Here is a 19,141-nt window from a genome sequence, read left to right on the forward strand (position 1 = left end):
TAAATTCTGCTCTGGAATAAGCAATTTCTATGCGACTTTGTCGACTTTAGCACATTCATAGTTTATTTGGAGTATTTTTGGAATTATCAAGTTGACAATTTGCAACATTCTTTGAAAATATTGTTGAACTTTTATGAATGAAGGCACGCAAACGAGCGTTTGACCGTCGTCCTACTACCAGCATCAGAGAAGTAGCAGATCAGCATTTTTCGCTACATGGCCTGTACCAAACAAACCGCTCGTAAGTCCACCGGAGGAAAGGCTCCCCGCAAGCAGTTGGCAACAGCCCCCTGGCAACCCTATACCATCATATGGAGTTTGACAGCGACCGACATATATGGGGTGTTATAGCTATAAAGCCCCAAACAAAGAATTATGTTCGGCACTATGCTCGATATTCAAGCATTCCACACGACGTTTTGCATCTTGTGGGATGATTTAATAATTTAATTTAATTGACATTTTGTAACTAAATACAGCTTCTAATCATTCGGTTCAAAATCAATGTTTTGCCTTTCATGGCAGTGATGCTGGCTGTACAGAGACGTCGTCCTTGACAGGGGGCTGGTTGGCAACGAAGGCCGTGTAAAAGTGCCCCAGTCACGGTTGGCGTTAAGAAGCCTCATCGCTACCGAACAGAAACAGTCGCCCTGCGAAAAATTCACAGCTATCAGAAATCGAGCGGGCCTAAATTGTGACCCAAAATAAACCACAAACCAATCTTTTCAGGACCAGCCAATTATAAAGTATTATTATTATAAATGAAATTTTCCATTGCCTTACAACCTCCCTCCCCCTTTCCACCCGGCTTGATTAACTATCAATCTTGATGATGCTGTGCGGCGGGGGCACTAGTTTTTATTATAGTGGAAAATTTAGGCTTGCTTGTTTTTCCCAAGTTTTTTAGCTGTGCGTTTTCAAGGAAGTTGTAGTTGAATTTAAAATAAAATAGTTTATTTCTATTGTCAGAGATGGCCTTCCAACGAAAACTAGTCTGGCTCGCTCTGAATCGAATTGTATGGACCAACCACTGCTTTCACAAAATCTGTTATTTTCAGTAATTGAACATTCTACACAACTAGTCACAACTATTTCCAATCAGCACAAAAATCGAAGATTTTCATTCAGTACAATAGCAGATTTTCACTTTTAGAAAAACAGGCAACATTCTGGCCGAAACGGAGCACCTATATCGAAACGTTAGAAAACGTTCGATTTTTGTAAATTGAATCATTACACTAACCTGTCTACAAATCACACAAATAACTTTTTTATTTTGTGCCATTCTACTTGAAAGCGACGGTATTGTTCACAAGTGGCTCACTTACCATCCAACGCCCTTGGCAAGCCACTTTCTGATGCTTGTAACAACAAAATTTCAATTTCATTCTTTGTCGATAAATTGATAGCCCTGAAAAGAGCCTTTTGTTTGGGCAGTGTTCGGAATTTACTTGGAGCTGGTGTATATGGTAATAATTTTGGTGCCATCGAAGACGGCGTGATTGGCCAACTCTTCTAGCAGCAGCAAACGGACGACGGTTTGAATTTTGCGGGAGATGCTGCAAACGAACTGCTGCATGCTGATGCTGCAAACGAACTGATCGTGAACAACAGCATGCTGAGTTTTTATACCTGACTACAGCACAATGTAAGCTCGTCCTTTTTTGTGTTGTCCTCAATATGTGTTTTTCGTAGCTCCACCCCTTCGTTGGTCGACCACATATTTCTGATAAAGAACAAAATTGAAATTGTGTTTTCAATACGGAGGTTATCGAACACTCAGGGTAAAAAGAGTAATGTAATACGGCACCTTGGTAAAATGTTTGAGAATTGAAACCTTTTTTGAATGCGCCTAGTAAACACGAAACTGTAAACAAACAAACAAATGATAACTTTTTCTTTTGTGAAATACGTGAAATCGACGATATTGTTCACAAGTAGCTCACTTGCCATCGAACGCTCTTGGCAAGCTACTTTCGGATGCTTGTAATAACAAAACTTCAATTCGATTCTTTGTTGATAAATGGCCCGTACCAAACAAACCGCTCGTAAGTCCACCAGAGGAAAGCCTCCCCGCAAGCAGTAAGCAACGAAGGTCGTGTAAAAGTACCCCAGTCACGGTTGGCGTTAGGAAGCCTCATCACTACTGAACAGAAACTGCCGCCCTGCGAGAAATTCACAGCTATCAACAATCGAGCAGGCCTAAATTGTGACCCAAAATAAACCACAAACCAACAAGTTCTTTTCAGGACCAGCCAATTATATTCCAGTAAGATATAAATGAAATTTTCGTTTTCCATTGCCTTACAACCTCTTTCCTCCCGGCTTGAATTACTATCAATCTTGATGATGCTGTGCGGCGGGGCACAGGCAGTTTACATTATAGTGGAAAATTTAGGTCTGCGCGTTTTTCCCAAAAGTTTTTTAGCTGTGCTGTTTTCAAGGAAGTTGTAGTTGAATTCAAAATAAAATAGTTTACTTCTATTGTCAGAGGTGGACCTTCCAACGAAAACTAGTCTGGCTCGCTTAGAATCGAATTGTATGGACCAACCACTGCTTTCACAAAATCCGTTATTTTCAGTAATTGTACATTCTACAGAATTAGTCACAACTATTTCCAATCAGCGCAAAAATCGAAGGTTTTCATTCAATACAACAGCAGATTTTCACGTTTGAAAAAACAGGCAGCATTCTGGCCGAAAATTTTGAAACGGAGCACCTATATCGAAACGTTAGAAAACGTTCGATTTGTGTAAATTGAATCATTACACTAAACTGTCTATAAATCACAAATAACTTTTGATTTTGTGCCATTCTCGTGAAAGCGACGGTATTGTTCACAAGTGGCTCACTTACCATCCAACGCTCTTGACAAGCTGATGCTTGTAATAACAAAACTTCAATTTCATTCTTTGTCGATAAATTGATGGCCTTGAAAAGGGCCTTTTGTTTGGGCAGTGTTCGAAATTTACTTGGTGCTGGTGTATATGGTAACAGTTTTGGTTTCATCGAAGACGGCGTGCTTGGCCAACTCTTCTGACAGCAGCAAACGGACGGCGGTTTGAATTTTGCGGGCGATGCTGCAAACGAACTGCTGTATGCTGATGCTGGAAACGAACTGAGCGTGAGCAACAGCATGCTGAGTTTTTATACCTGACTACAGCACAATGTAAGCTCGTCCTTTTTTGTGTTGTCCTCAATATGTGTTTTTCGTAGCTCCACACCTTTGTTGGCCGACCACATATTTTTGATAAAGAACAAAATTGAAATTGTGTTTCCATTACGGAGATTATCGAACACTCAGGGTAAAGAGAGTAATGTAATACGGCACCTTGGTAAAATGTTTGAGAATTGAAACCTTTTTTGAATGCGCCTAGTAAAAATGTTTTCCACTTCACTCCAGTTTGTTTCTGACCATATTTGCAATTTGCGTACTGAAATAAATCATAATTTAGGGTTCAACTCAAATTGCTCTCCAGGGAGAAACAGTCCATGAAACAGAAAATGCAAACTTATTCTTTGAAATGATTTTGGTGGCCCTGAAAAGGGCCTTTTTTATAATGATACAAGTGAGTTGTACCTTTTCAACTTCCAAATCCATACAAAGTGCGTCCCTGCCACTTCAGAGTATAGACGACATTCATTGCGGTTTTGCGCTTGGCGTGTTCAGTGTAGGTCACGGCATCTCGGATGACATTTTCCTGCACACCATCAGCATTCGTAGATTAAATCGGAGATGCATTTTACACCACCACGACGAGCCAGACGCCGAATGGCAGATTTGGTGATTCCCTCGATTTTATCACGAAGAACCTTGCGATGACGCTTGGAACGGGAACGCAAACATGATACCGCTCATTGCACCGTCCGGACGAGCATGTTGCTCGTGTGGTAAGCGAGCACCCATTGATACAAAACAAGCTCGCGTGACCTGTATATATAACATTCCCGTATGTAATGAAACGCTTACATGCTCCTTTTTGACTTCTCTGCGTGGGATATGCTGGCAAATTGCGCATTTTCCTCGTTGTTTTCTGAAAATCCTTGTTTTGGTTTATTTATAGTAGTCGCAGTAATTCCGAAATTTAATACGAAATACGTGCACAAATTTCCGATCAGATAGTGCAAAAATATTGCGATTTCGTCCAGTAGAACGGAAGATATTCGCATTTCAAATCTGGGAAAATTTCTCAACTGAAATTTTTGAAACGGGACCCCATATTGAAAAGTTAGAAGTATTCTACTTCAAAAAGTTACATTCATTTAAACACGTTGGAATATTGAACAATAAAAAAATGTTGCGAATTCAAGCATGAAAAAATTTGAAATTATTGCCAACTAGACTCACAAAAAGTTGTATTTAAAATTAGCTAACTCTTAAAAGTAAATTTGGCACTTCCCGCTCTAAAGTAAAATAAAAACTCGCTTGTAATTTATTACTCTTGCTCATATCTGAGATTTATTTGTTTTATAAAAAATGACACTTGACGAAGCTTCCAAAAAAGGTAAAGTCAAATTTCGGTTTTTGTAGTTTTTGTACCCAAAAACCGAACAATATACTCAAAAAGTAACAATCAATATTTAATAAGTATAGAGTAATAATCATTTCAAATTAAAATGATTCGGTAGACTACTCTGGTTTTATAAGCGATCTACGAAAAAAGTTTCGAGTGATCAAAGTCACCCCGGTTTACGGTATATATATATATATATATATATATATATATATATATATATATATATATATATATATATATATATATATATATATATATATATATATATATATATATATATATATATATATATATATATATATATATATATATATATATATATATATATATATATATATATATATATATATATATATATATATATATATATATATATATATATATATATATATATATATATATATATATATATATATATATATATATATATATATATATATATATATATATATATATATATATATATATATATATATATATACCGTAAACCGGGGTGACTTTGATCACTCGAAACTTTTTTCGTAGATCGCTTATAAAACCAGAGTAGTCTACCGAATCATTTTAATTTGAAATGATTATTACTCTATACTTATTAAATATTGATTTGTTATATCGTTTGAGTATATTGTTCGGTTTTTGGGTACAAAAACTACAAAAAACCGAAATTTGACTTTAACTTCTTTGGAAGCTTCGTAAAGTGGCATTTTTTATAAAACAAATAAATCTCAGATATGAGCAAGAGTAATAAATTGCAAGCGAGTTTTTATTTTACTTTAGAGCGGGAAGTGCCAAATTTACTTTTAAGATTTAGCTAATCTTAAATACAACTTTTGTGAGTCTAGTTGGCAATTATTTCAAATTTTTTCATGCTTGAATTCGCAACATTTTTTTATTGTTCAATATTCCAACGTGTTTAAATGAATGTAACTTTTTTACATTGATAAAGAACTGAAAGAAAACAATTTTAGCAGTTTTAAATGTTTTCAGAACCTTTTATTCTAATCGTACATAAATTATACGAATTTTGGTTACTTGGTCTGGTTACTTTTAGGTGCATTGGGAAGGTAAGAAAATTTCCCATATTGAGTGATTCTCTTACATGTTTCAGCTAATTAGTTTAAGTAACCTTTTCAAAGTAATATATAGGAATTTTTACGATTTTCATCGATTTTTCGTTCATTTCTCCAAAATTTTAATAGTTAACATCATCATTTGAATAATTCATAAGATATGAGATTCGTACTATGCGGGTATTTATTTGTCTTAAAACACCTCTAACTCAAAAAGTATGCTTTGTGTTTTAAATCTTTTACGTGCATCTGGAAGGTGAGAAAAGTTCCCTTTGAGTGATTCTCTTACATGTTTCAGCTAATAAGTTTAAGTAACCTTTTCAAATATATTTAAAATTTTACGATTTTCATCGATTTTTCGTTCATTTCTCCAAAATTTTAATAGTTAACATCATCATTTTAATAATTAATATTGTTGGTCTTGAAGAGCTGCATAATTCGTTCTTTGACATGATAAGATAAGAGACTTGTACTATATATATATATATATATATATATATATATATATATATATATATATATATATATATATATATATATATATATATATATATATATATATATATATATATATATATATATATATATATATATATATATATATATATATATATATATATATATATATATATATATATATATATATATATATATATATATATATATATATATATATATATATATATATATATATATATATATATATATATATATATATATATATATATATATATATATATATATATATATATATATATATATATATATATATATATATATATATATATATATATATATATACCGTAATCCATGGTGACTTTGATCACTCGAAACTTTTTTCGTAGATCGCTTATAAAACCAGAGTAGTCTACCGAATCATTTTAATTTGAAATGATTTTTACTCTAAACTTATAAAATATTGATTTGTTATATTTTTTGAGTATATTGTTCGGTTTTTGGGTACAAAAAATACAAAAAACCGAAATTTGACATTACCTTATTTTTACGAAGTTTCGTAAAGTGTCATTTTTTTATAAAACAAATAAATCTCAGATTTGAGCAAGAGTAATAAATTACAAGCGAGTTTTATTTTCCTTTAGATTGGGAAGTGCCAAATTTAGTTTTAAGAGTTTGTTTATTTTAAATGCATTTTTTGTGAAACTAGTTGGCAATTATTTCAAATTAATTTAAGCTAAAATTCGCAACATTTTTTTTATTGTTCAATATTCCAACGTGTTAAAATGGATGAAACTTTTTGTACAATGATAAAGCACTGAAATAAAACAATTGTAGCAGTTTTAAAGGTTTTCATAATCTTTCATTCTAGTTTGACACAAATTATGCGAATTCTGGTTACTCGAATTTTATAGTACAGTGAAATACTTTGTATAATACAAATTAACATCAATTAAGGTGAAGCTTTCCCCAGGACACGGTGTTTCGCCGAAAACACCAACTTTCAATGCATTGTCTCAAATTACTCAAGAACGAGAAAAAATTCGGGAAAACCCCCTCGTCTGATTGTTCACAAGTTTGTTATGAACAGATCTAAGAAAAAAATTTCACGAAAAACGGTTCAGGAAAAAAGTTGTGGTGCGAGTTTTCCATTCCGTCCCTATATTTACATCCCATGGAATTTTCAGCAGTAAGCGGGCTGAAAAAAGGGATATGGCAATTGAAATAAAACGATAAACTACTTTCGAATTGCAAAAAAAAATTTTTTTTTTTGGTTTTACTAGAAGTGTGGAAATAAATTATGTCATAATAATTGACATAGTTCCGGAATTTTCCCGAATGGTGGCACTACCGATCAATGAATAAAAGACGGTAAAATCACTGTGGCTAAGTAGCTGAATATGATAGAACTTTAGAATGTTCTACAAAATTTCAGAATCCGTAAATATCTTCATTTAGATGATATGATTGTTTCGGAATTACTCCGATTGGCGGCGCTAGAGAGCAAAAGTGTGCGTCATCAGATCATATTTTCTGTGTATCTCAGCAAGTAAGAGGAGTAATGCTTTGAAATGTTCAACAAAGTTGTGAGTTGAGGGCAGACCTTCTCTTGGGCCTTGAATATGTTTTAGAATTTCCCCGACGGGCGGCGCTAGTGTGCGAAAATCGACGTTTTGAGATGGTATTTTGTAAACTTGGAGGAATAATGCTTTGAGGTGTTCAACAAAGTTGTAAGTCGAGGGCAGACCTTCTCTTGGGTCATGAACATGTTTAAGAATTTCTCCGATTGCGGGGCTAGTGTGCAAAAAACAACGTTATGAGATGGTATTTTTTCTCTATCTTGGAAAGTGGGAGGAATAATGGATAGAGGTATTCAACAAAGTTATAAATCGAGTTCATGCCTTCTCTTGGGTCAAGAACATGTTTAAGAATTTCTCCGATTGGCGGCGCTAGTGTGCAAAAAACAACGTTATGAGATGGAATTTTCTCTGTATCTACGAAGATGGGAGGGAAAATGCTTTGAGGTGTTCAATAAAGTTGTAAGTCGAGGGCAGACCTTCTCTTGGGTCATGAACATGTTTAAGAATTTCTCCGATTGGCGGCGCTAGTGTGCAAAAAACAACGTTATGAGATGGAATTTTCTCTGTATCTACGAAGATGGGAGGGAAAATGCTTTGAGGTGTTCAACAAAGTTGTAAGTCGAGGGCAGACCTTCTCTTGGGTCATGAACATGTTTAAGAATTTCTCCGATTGGCGGCGCTAGTGTGCAAAAGCAACGTTATGAGATGGAATTTTCTCTGTATCTACGAAGATGGGAGGGAAAATGCTTTGAGGTGTTCAACAAAGTTGTAAGTCGAGGGCAGACCTTCTCTTGGGTCATGAACATGTTTAAGAATTTCTCCTATTGGCGGCGCTAGTGTGCAAAAAAACAACGTTATGAGATGGAATTTTCTCTGTATCTACGAAGATGGGAGGGAAAATGCTTTGAGGTGTTCAACAAAGTTTTAAGTCGAGGGCAGGTCTTCTCTTGGGTCATGAACATGTTTAAGAATTTCTCCGATTGCGGGGCTAGTGTGCAGAAAACAACGTTATGAGATGGAATTTTCTCTGTATCTACGAAGATGGGAGGGAAAATGCTTTGAGGTGTTCAACAAAGTTGTAAGTCGAGGGCAGGTCTTCTCTTGGGTCATGAACATGTTTAAGAATTTCTCCTATTGGCGGCGCTAGTGTGCAAAAAACAACGTAATGAGATGCAATTTTCTCTGTATCTACGAAGATGGGAGGGAAAATGCTTTGAGGTGTTCAACAAAGTTGTAAGTCGAGGGCAGGTCTTCTCTTGGGTCATGAACATGTTTAAGAATTTCTCCGATTGGCGGCGCTAGTGTGCAAAAACAACGTTATGAGATGGAATTTTCTCTGTATCTACGAAGATGGGAGGGAAAATGCTTTGAGGTGTTCAACAAAGTTTTAAGTCGAGGGCAGGTCTTCTCTTGGGTCATGAACATGTTTAAGAATTTCTCCGATTGGCGGCGCTAGTGTGCAAAAAACAACGTAATGAGATGGAATTTTCTCTGTATCTACGAAGATGGGAGGGAAAATGCTTTGAGGTGTTCAACAAAGTTGTAAGTCGAGGGCAGGTCTTCTCTTGGGTCAAGAACATGTTTAAGAATTTCTCCTATTGGCGGCGCTAGTGTGCAAAAAACAACGTAATGAGATGCAATTTTCTCTGAACATGGGAGGGAAAATGCTTTGAGGTGTTCAACAAAGTTGTAAGTCGAGGGCAGACCTTCTCTTGGGTCATGAACATGTTTAAGAATTTCTCCTATTGGCGGCGCTAGTGTGCAAAAAAACAACGTTATGAGATGGAATTTTCTCTGTATCTACGAAGATGGGAGGGAAAATGCTTTGAGGTGTTCAACAAAGTTTTAAGTCGAGGGCAGGTCTTCTCTTGGGTCATGAACATGTTTAAGAATTTCTCCGATTGCGGGGCTAGTGTGCAGAAAACAACGTTATGAGATGGAATTTTCTCTGTATCTACGAAGATGGGAGGGAAAATGCTTTGAGGTGTTCAACAAAGTTGTAAGTCGAGGGCAGGTCTTCTCTTGGGTCAAGAACATGTTTAAGAATTTCTCCTATTGGCGGCGCTAGTGTGCAAAAAACAACGTAATGAGATGCAATTTTCTCTGTATCTACGAAGATGGGAGGGAAAATGCTTTGAGGTGTTCAACAAAGTTGTAAGTCGAGGGCAGGTCTTCTCTTGGATCATGAACATGTTTAAGAATTTCTCCGATTGGCGGCGCTAGTGTGCAAAAAACAACGTTATGAGATGGAATTTTCTCTGTATCTACGAAGATGGGAGGGAAAATGCTTTGAGGTGCTCAACAAAGTTGTAAGTCGAGGGCAGGTCTTCTCTTGGGTCATGAACATGTTTAAGAATTTCTCCGATTGGCGGCGCTAGTGTGCAAAAACAACGTTATGAGATGGAATTTTCTCTGTATCTACGAAGATGGGAGGGAAAATGCTTTGAGGTGTTCAACAAAGTTTTAAGTCGAGGGCAGGTCTTCTCTTGGGTCATGAACATGTTTAAGAATTTCTCCGATTGGCGGCGCTAGTGTGCAAAAAACAACGTTATGAGATGGAATTTTCTCTGTATCTACGAAGATGGGAGGGAAAATGCTTTGAGGTGCTCAACAAAGTTGTAAGTCGAGGGCAGGTCTTCTCTTGGGTCATGAACATGTTTAAGAATTTCTCCGATTGGCGGCGCTAGTGTGCAAAAAACAACGTTATGAGATGGAATTTTCTCTGTATCTACGAAGATGGGAGGGAAAATGCTTTGAGGTGTTCAACAAAGTTTTAAGTCGAGGGCAGGTCTTCTCTTGGGTCATGAACATGTTTAAGAATTTCTCCGATTGCGGGGCTAGTGTGCAGAAAACAACGTTATGAGATGGAATTTTCTCTGTATCTACGAAGATGGGAGGGAAAATGCTTTGAGGTGTTCAACAAAGTTTTAAGTCGAGGGCAGGTCTTCTCTTGGGTCATGAACATGTTTAAGAATTTCTCCGATTGGCGGCGCTAGTGTGCAAAAACAACGTTATGAGATGGAATTTTCTCTGTATCTACGAAGATGGGAGGGAAAATGCTTTGAGGTGCTCAACAAAGTTGTAAGTCGAGGGCAGGTCTTCTCTTGGATCATGAACATGTTTGAGAATTTCTGCGATTGGCGGCGCTAGTGTGCAAAAACAACGTTATGCGATGGAATTTTCTCTGTATCTACGAAGATGGGAGGGAAAATGCTTTGAGGTGTTCAACAAAGTTTTAAGTCGAGGGCAGGTCTTCTCTTGGGTCAAGAACATGTTTAAGAATTTCTCCGATTGGCGGCGCTAGTGTGCAAAAAACAACGTTATGAGATGGAATTTTCTCTGTATCTACGAAGATGGGAGGGAAAATGCTTTGAGGTGTTCAACAAAGTTGTAAGTCGAGGGCAGGTCTTCTCTTGGGTCATGAACATGTTTAAGAATTTCTCCTATTGGCGGCGCTAGTGTGCAAAAAACAACGTAATGAGATGCAATTTTCTCTGTATCTACGAAGATGGGAGGGAAAATGCTTTGAGGTGTTCAACAAAGTTGTAAGTCGAGGGCAGGTCTTCTCTTGGGTCATGAACATGTTTAAGAATTTCTCCGATTGGCGGCGCTAGTGTGCAAAAACAACGTTATGAGATGGAATTTTCTCTGTATCTACGAAGATGGGAGGGAAAATGCTTTGAGGTGTTCAACAAAGTTTTAAGTCGAGGGCAGGTCTTCTCTTGGGTCATGAACATGTTTAAGAATTTCTCCGATTGGCGGCGCTAGTGTGCAAAAAACAACGTTATGAGATGGAATTTTCTCTGTATCTACGAAGATGGGAGGGAAAATGCTTTGAGGTGTTCAACAAAGTTGTAAGTCGAGGGCAGGTCTTCTCTTGGGTCAAGAACATGTTTAAGAATTTCTCCTATTGGCGGCGCTAGTGTGCAAAAAACAACGTAATGAGATGCAATTTTCTCTGTATCTACGAAGATGGGAGGGAAAATGCTTTGAGGTGTTCAACAAAGTTGTAAGTCGAGGGCAGACCTTCTCTTGGGTCATGAACATGTTTAAGAATTTCTCCTATTGGCGGCGCTAGTGTGCAAAAAAACAACGTTATGAGATGGAATTTTCTCTGTATCTACGAAGATGGGAGGGAAAATGCTTTGAGGTGTTCAACAAAGTTTTAAGTCGAGGGCAGGTCTTCTCTTGGGTCATGAACATGTTTAAGAATTTCTCCGATTGCGGGGCTAGTGTGCAGAAAACAACGTTATGAGATGGAATTTTCTCTGTATCTACGAAGATGGGAGGGAAAATGCTTTGAGGTGTTCAACAAAGTTGTAAGTCGAGGGCAGGTCTTCTCTTGGGTCAAGAACATGTTTAAGAATTTCTCCTATTGGCGGCGCTAGTGTGCAAAAAACAACGTAATGAGATGCAATTTTCTCTGTATCTACGAAGATGGGAGGGAAAATGCTTTGAGGTGTTCAACAAAGTTGTAAGTCGAGGGCAGGTCTTCTCTTGGATCATGAACATGTTTAAGAATTTCTCCGATTGGCGGCGCTAGTGTGCAAAAAACAACGTTATGAGATGGAATTTTCTCTGTATCTACGAAGATGGGAGGGAAAATGCTTTGAGGTGCTCAACAAAGTTGTAAGTCGAGGGCAGGTCTTCTCTTGGGTCATGAACATGTTTAAGAATTTCTCCGATTGGCGGCGCTAGTGTGCAAAAACAACGTTATGAGATGGAATTTTCTCTGTATCTACGAAGATGGGAGGGAAAATGCTTTGAGGTGTTCAACAAAGTTTTAAGTCGAGGGCAGGTCTTCTCTTGGGTCATGAACATGTTTAAGAATTTCTCCGATTGGCGGCGCTAGTGTGCAAAAAACAACGTTATGAGATGGAATTTTCTCTGTATCTACGAAGATGGGAGGGAAAATGCTTTGAGGTGCTCAACAAAGTTGTAAGTCGAGGGCAGGTCTTCTCTTGGGTCATGAACATGTTTAAGAATTTCTCCGATTGGCGGCGCTAGTGTGCAAAAAACAACGTTATGAGATGGAATTTTCTCTGTATCTACGAAGATGGGAGGGAAAATGCTTTGAGGTGTTCAACAAAGTTTTAAGTCGAGGGCAGGTCTTCTCTTGGGTCATGAACATGTTTAAGAATTTCTCCGATTGCGGGGCTAGTGTGCAGAAAACAACGTTATGAGATGGAATTTTCTCTGTATCTACGAAGATGGGAGGGAAAATGCTTTGAGGTGTTCAACAAAGTTTTAAGTCGAGGGCAGGTCTTCTCTTGGGTCATGAACATGTTTAAGAATTTCTCCGATTGGCGGCGCTAGTGTGCAAAAACAACGTTATGAGATGGAATTTTCTCTGTATCTACGAAGATGGGAGGGAAAATGCTTTGAGGTGCTCAACAAAGTTGTAAGTCGAGGGCAGGTCTTCTCTTGGATCATGAACATGTTTGAGAATTTCTCCGATTGGCGGCGCTAGTGTGCAAAAACAACGTTATGCGATGGAATTTTCTCTGTATCTACGAAGATGGGAGGGAAAATGCTTTGAGGTGTTCAACAAAGTTGTAAGTCGAGGGCAGACCTTCTCTTGGGTCATGAACATGTTTAAGAATTTCTCCTATTGGCGGCGCTAGTGTGCAAAAAACAACGTTATGAGATGGAATTTTCTCTGTATCTACGAAGATGGGAGGGAAAATGCTTTGAGGTGTTCAACAAAGTTTTAAGTCGAGGGCAGGTCTTCTCTTGGGTCATGAACATGTTTAAGAATTTCTCCGATTGCGGGGCTAGTGTGCAGAAAACAACGTTATGAGATGGAATTTTCTCTGTATCTACGAAGATGGGAGGGAAAATGCTTTGAGGTGTTCAACAAAGTTGTAAGTCGAGGGCAGGTCTTCTCTTGGGTCAAGAACATGTTTAAGAATTTCTCCTATTGGCGGCGCTAGTGTGCAAAAAACAACGTAATGAGATGCAATTTTCTCTGTATCTACGAAGATGGGAGGGAAAATGCTTTGAGGTGTTCAACAAAGTTGTAAGTCGAGGGCAGGTCTTCTCTTGGATCATGAACATGTTTAAGAATTTCTCCGATTGGCGGCGCTAGTGTGCAAAAAACAACGTTATGAGATGGAATTTTCTCTGTATCTACGAAGATGGGAGGGAAAATGCTTTGAGGTGCTCAACAAAGTTGTAAGTCGAGGGCAGGTCTTCTCTTGGGTCATGAACATGTTTAAGAATTTCTCCGATTGGCGGCGCTAGTGTGCAAAAACAACGTTATGAGATGGAATTTTCTCTGTATCTACGAAGATGGGAGGGAAAATGCTTTGAGGTGTTCAACAAAGTTTTAAGTCGAGGGCAGGTCTTCTCTTGGGTCATGAACATGTTTAAGAATTTCTCCGATTGGCGGCGCTAGTGTGCAAAAAACAACGTTATGAGATGGAATTTTCTCTGTATCTACGAAGATGGGAGGGAAAATGCTTTGAGGTGCTCAACAAAGTTGTAAGTCGAGGGCAGGTCTTCTCTTGGGTCATGAACATGTTTAAGAATTTCTCCGATTGGCGGCGCTAGTGTGCAAAAAACAACGTTATGAGATGGAATTTTCTCTGTATCTACGAAGATGGGAGGGAAAATGCTTTGAGGTGTTCAACAAAGTTTTAAGTCGAGGGCAGGTCTTCTCTTGGGTCATGAACATGTTTAAGAATTTCTCCGATTGCGGGGCTAGTGTGCAGAAAACAACGTTATGAGATGGAATTTTCTCTGTATCTACGAAGATGGGAGGGAAAATGCTTTGAGGTGTTCAACAAAGTTTTAAGTCGAGGGCAGGTCTTCTCTTGGGTCATGAACATGTTTAAGAATTTCTCCGATTGGCGGCGCTAGTGTGCAAAAACAACGTTATGAGATGGAATTTTCTCTGTATCTACGAAGATGGGAGGGAAAATGCTTTGAGGTGCTCAACAAAGTTGTAAGTCGAGGGCAGGTCTTCTCTTGGATCATGAACATGTTTGAGAATTTCTCCGATTGGCGGCGCTAGTGTGCAAAAACAACGTTATGCGATGGAATTTTCTCTGTATCTACGAAGATGGGAGGGAAAATGCTTTGAGGTGTTCAACAAAGTTTTAAGTCGAGGGCAGGTCTTCTCTTGGGTCAAGAACATGTTTAAGAATTTCTCCGATTGGCGGCGCTAGTGTGCAAAAAACAACGTTATGAGATGATATTTCCCCTCTATCTTGGAAAGTGGGAGGAATAATGCTTTAATGTGGTCTACAAAATGCAAAGGAAGGAAGTAGTGCAAAGACGGTGTTAGCTATGTATTTTTTCCGTACTACATAGGTTTGTGAATAAATTTTTGTTGCTGTGAGCAGTGGTATAGTGCAAATGATCAACAGTGCGATAGTGGAATAAATTATCTGCCCGTAAAGGTATATCAGTCCCATTCGATTTTTCTTCGATTTCCAAAAAAGTTTATCAAGCATCTAATTTAGACACATACCTCCATATTTCAATACAATAAAATGTAACTATAAGCGATAAGCTTTCAGCTCCATTCGCTGATTGAATGGTACTGTTTGATAAGCACGGTCGACATAGCGTTACAAAATTTCCCCTTACGTGTTTTTTGTTCATTTCGCTTTGCAAGAAACATTCAAAGATTATAACAAACAGTTAAACAATGAAACCATTGTGAAATAATAATCGAAATTTGTGCTTTTCAAAACGCTTGTCTAAAACTTCTGCTCATGATTGTATATTTGTCCCGTTTTCTATGGGATTTTCTATATTTATGGGACTGATTTGCGATCATAGGTAGTGTAACTTTGTCAAATCTGAATACTCTAAGATGCCAGCTTCGTGTGCTAGTATACTGACCTTATTTTACCAAAACTATGAATTCACAACTTGTTTCAATGCTATGTAATAAAACGGTATTGCCAAAACTGTTATTCTTCCATACAGACCAAAACATGAGAAGAAGACATGAGAGCTAGATTGTCAAAACAATTGACTTTTTTTTCGAAACACCACTCAACCGAATGGTAATTGGCTCCAGATCCCCCATTCCAAAAACAAATTTGTTCGGATGCTTCTGGTTTACTCAAAAGAATTTTTATGTTTGTATGCAAAAATATATGAAATATCGGCAATGGAAACAAATTCAGTAAAAAATGCCAGCATTTGCTTAAAGCGAAATTGAAGCAGAAAATGCTACATAATAAGGGATAACTATTGGTGTTGTTTTTAATACAAACGTAGATTTATGCTTTAGAAATTACAGATAAAGATCTCGTAAAGAACAATTTCATACAAAATAATAAATATGCCGGTATTTTTCTGTAGGATTCCCGATACAACCCCATAAGAAATAAATGCTTCAGAATTGTCCAATGATTGTCCTTCGCTGGACCAACATTAGACACAGCTCAGCAGGTCATTTAACAGATTTTCGTTATGAATCCAGTGACGATTTTCAATTTTTGGTCTTCCCAGTCAGCAAATCGAGAATTGCTAAAACAAAGCCGAACCACACGGCTTACATCTACTAGGCTAGCTCGTCAGAGTGTAAACATTTGACGAGAGCGCGTCATAGAAATCGTCGGCGAAAACATGAAATTCATATATTGTTTGTTGCTAACGAATGATCGGCACCTGGTAAATCACAAGGAAGCTATGCGGATGTCCAAAACCTTTGCTATGATCAGAAAATTACGGTGGGATATGTTTTCTATGGCAACTTTGTCGAACACCTCAAAGCATGTTCCCTCCCATCTTCGTAGATACAGAGAAAATTCCATCTCATAACGTTGTTTTTTTGCACACTAGCGCCGCCAATCGGAGAAATTCTTAAACATGTGCATGACCCAAGAGAAGACCTGCCCTCGACTTACAACTTTGTTGAACACCTCAAAGCATTTTCCCTCCCATCTTCGTAGATACAGAGAAAATTCCATCTCATAACGTTGTTTTTTTGCACACTAGCGCCGCCAATCGGAGAAATTCTTAAACATGTGCATGACCCAAGAGAAGACCTGCCCTCGACTTACAACTTTGTTGAACACCTCAAAGCATTTTCCCTCCCATCTTCGTAGATGCAGAGAAAATTCCATCTCATAACGTTGTTTTTTGCACACTAGCGCCGCCAATCGGAGAAATTCTTAAACATGTGCATGATCCAAGAGAAGACCTGCCCTCGACTTACAACTTTGTTGAACACCTCAAAGCATTTTCCCTCCCATCTTCGTAGATACAGAGAAAATTCCATCTCATAATGTTGTTTTTTGCGCACTAGCGCCGCCAATCGGAGAAATTCTTAAACATGTTCTTGACCCAAGAGAAGGTCTGCCCTCGACTTACAACTTTGTTGAACACCTCAAAGCATTTTCCCTCTCATCTTCGTAGATACAGAGAAAATTCCATCTCATAACGTTGTTTTTTGCACACTAGCGCCGCCAATCGGAGAAATTCTTAAACATGTTCTTGACCCAAGAGAAGGTCTGCCCTCGACTTACAACTTTGTTGAACACCTCAAAGCATTTTCCCTCCCATCTTCGTAGATACAGAGAAAATTCCATCTCATAACGTTGTTTTTGCACACTAGCGCCGCCAATCGGAGAAATTCTCAAACATGTTCATGATCCAAGAGAAGACCTGCCCTCGACTTACAACTTTGTTGAACACCTCAAAGCATTTTCCCTCCCATCTTCGTAGATACAGAGAAAATTCCATCTCATAATGTTGTTTTTTGCGCACTAGCGCCGCCAATCGGAGAAATTCTCAAACATGTTCATGATCCAAGAGAAGACCTGCCCTCGACTTAAAACTTTGTTGAACACCTCAAAGCATTTTCCCTCCCATCTTCGTAGATACAGAGAAAATTCCATCTCATAATGTTGTTTTTTGCGCACTAGCGCCGCCAATCGGAGAAATTCTTAAACATGTTCTTGACCCAAGAGAAGGTCTGCCCTCGACTTACAACTTTGTTGAACACCTCAAAGCATTTTCCCTCTCATCTTCGTAGATACAGAGAAAATTCCATCTCATAACGTTGTTTTTTGCACACTAGCGCCGCCAATCGGAGAAATTCTTAAACATGTTCTTGACCCAAGAGAAGGTCTGCCCTCGACTTACAACTTTGTTGAACACCTCAAAGCATTTTCCCTCCCATCTTCGTAGATACAGAGAAAATTCCATCTCATAACGTTGTTTTTGCACACTAGCGCCGCCAATCGGAGAAATTCTCAAACATGTTCATGATCCAAGAGAAGACCTGCCCTCGACTTACAACTTTGTTGAACACCTCAAAGCATTTTCCCTTCCATCTTCGTAGATACAGAGAAAATTCCATCTCATAACGTTGTTTTTTTGCACACTAGCGCCGCCAATCGGAGAAATTCTTAACCATGTGCATGACCCAAGAGAAGACCTGCCCTCGACTTACAACTTTGTTGAACACCTCAAAGCATTTTCCCTCCCATCTTCGTAGATGCAGAGAAAATTCCATCTCATAACGTTGTTTTTTGCACACTAGCGCCGCCAATCGGAGAAATTCTTAAACATGTGCATGATCCAAGAGAAGACCTGCCCTCGACTTACAACTTTGTTGAACACCTCAAAGCATTTTCCCTCCCATCTTCGTAGATACAGAGAAAATTCCATCTCATAATGTTGTTTTTTGCGCACTAGCGCCGCCAATCGGAGAAATTCTTAAACATGTTCTTGACCCAAGAGAAGGTCTGCCCTCGACTTACAACTTTGTTGAACACCTCAAAGCATTTTCCCTCTCATCTTCGTAGATACAGAGAAAATTCCATCTCATAACGTTGTTTTTTGCACACTAGCGCCGCCAATCGGAGAAATTCTTAAACATGTTCTTGACCCAAGAGAAGGTCTGCCCTCGACTTACAACTTTGTTGAACACCTCAAAGCATTTTCCCTCCCATCTTCGTAGATACAGAGAAAATTCCATCTCATAACGTTGTTTTTTGCACACTAGCGCCGCCAATCGGAGAAATTCTTAAACATGTTCTTGACCCAAGAGAAGGTCTGCCCTCGACTTACAACTTTGTTGAACACCTCAAAGCATTTTCCCTCCCATCTTCGTAGATACAGAGAAAATTCCATCTCATAACGTTGTTTTTGCACACTAGCGCCGCCAATCGGAGAAATTCTCAAACATGTTCATGATCCAAGAGAAGACCTGCCCTCGACTTACAACTTTGTTGAACACCTCAAAGCATTTTCCCTCCCATCTTCGTAGATACAGAGAAAATTCCATCTCATAACGTTGTTTTTTTGCACACTAGCGCCGCCAATCGGAGAAATTCTTAAACATGTGCATGACCCAAGAGAAGACCTGCCCTCGACTTACAACTTTGTTGAACACCTCAAAGCATTTTCCCTCCCATCTTCGTAGATACAGAGAAAATTCCATCTCATAACGTTGTTTTTTGCACACTAGCGCCGCCAATCGGAGAAATTCTTAAACATGTTCATGACTCAAGAGAAGGTCTGCCCTCGACTTACAACTTTGTTGAACACC

General features: G+C 38.2%; 1 protein-coding gene across 8 annotated transcripts in view; it reads left to right on the plus strand.

Moving 5' to 3' along the window:
- Nucleotides 1-19,141, plus strand: part of LOC131683301 (protein sex-lethal-like) — an 814,973-nt gene that overhangs the window by 271,847 nt on the left and 523,985 nt on the right. The gene's annotated exons all lie outside the window — the stretch shown is intronic.

The sequence above is a fragment of the Topomyia yanbarensis genome, chromosome 2, assembly GCF_030247195.1.
Source record: "Topomyia yanbarensis strain Yona2022 chromosome 2, ASM3024719v1, whole genome shotgun sequence".
NCBI classification, from domain to species: Eukaryota; Metazoa; Arthropoda; class Insecta; order Diptera; family Culicidae; genus Topomyia; species Topomyia yanbarensis.